Consider the following 1,162-nt stretch of genomic DNA (forward strand, 5'->3'; position numbering starts at 1 on the left):
TTTGAGCTTAGAAGTGGTATGATTCATCTTCTTCCAACTTATTATGGTAATACCACTGAGGATCCTTACATGCATGTTAAGCAATTCTTTGAAATATGTGCTACAATCAAAATTCAAGGACTTGATGATGAGCAGATTAAGATGAGGCTATTCCCATTCAGTTTAAAAGATAAGGCTAAGTCATGGTTATACTCTTTGCCTAATGCTTCAATTCGTACTTGGGATGAGCTTTCTAATAAGTTTTTGCAGAAATTCTTTCCAGCTCAAAAGACTAACAAGATTAGAAAGGAAATTCTTGGTTTCACACAAAGAGAAGGAGAAGCTTTTCATGAATGCTGGGAGAGGTACAAGGAGATGATGAGTTCTTGCCCACACCACAATATAGAGAGTTGGATGCAAATGCAATCTTTCTATGAAGGTTTGCTTGATTCCGAAAGGATGATGGTAGATGCAACAAGTGGAGAAGGACTGATGAACAAAACAGCAGATGAGGCTTTTACTCTCTTTGAATCTTTGAGTACCAACTCTCAACAATGGAGCTACAATAAAGGAAGAGGAGCTCCTATGAAAGCTGTGGTCTCTGAGGTAAGTACTAATAATGAGATTAATGCAAAACTTGATGTTATGTGTTCTTTGCTTCAACAGGCAGTGACTGGCCCTCTAGGAAGCAAAGAGGAAGTTCAAGACCAATCTTTTGCAAAGCACATGCTAGAGCAAGCAAATGCCCTTCAAGGAAGGAATCCTCAGAATGATCCTTACTCAAACACATACAATCCGGGGTGGAGAAATCATCCTAATTTCAGGTGGAGCAATAATTCAAATGTGCAACAATCTCAAGGACCTCCCCCAGGATTTCAAATACAACAAAGGCAATTCCAGCAAGCTCCCCAACAAGTACAAGAGCAAAGGGGTGATCAAATGGGAGAATTGCAAGACATGTTCAAGAAGTTCATGGGGCAACAGATGCAAACCAATCAGAATCTTCAAAATGCAGTGAACAAACTAGAAGTGCAAGTTGGGCAGATTGCATCCTCCATGAGCAATAGAGCATCCGGAACTTTTCCAAGCCAAACGGAGGTGAATCCAAGGCATCATGAGCAAGTTAAAGCAGTGCACATCTTGAGAAGTGGTAAACAAGTTGATAATAAGGTTGGAGATGCCA

The 1,162-nt window shown here is 40.3% G+C and overlaps 1 non-coding gene across 1 annotated transcript; it reads right to left on the reverse strand.

The window, feature by feature from the left end:
• Nucleotides 1–276: 276 nt before the first annotated feature.
• LOC148297650 (small nucleolar RNA R71) lies at nt 277–383 on the reverse strand. Its single transcript, XR_015833280.1, has one exon. It is a non-coding gene; the product is annotated as a small nucleolar RNA R71 (small nucleolar RNA).
• Between the last annotated feature and the right edge of the window lie 779 nt (nt 384–1,162).

The sequence above is a fragment of the Prunus avium genome, chromosome 1, assembly GCF_965620075.1.
Source record: "Prunus avium chromosome 1, drPruAviu1.hap1.1, whole genome shotgun sequence".
Taxonomy (NCBI): Eukaryota; Viridiplantae; Streptophyta; class Magnoliopsida; order Rosales; family Rosaceae; genus Prunus; species Prunus avium.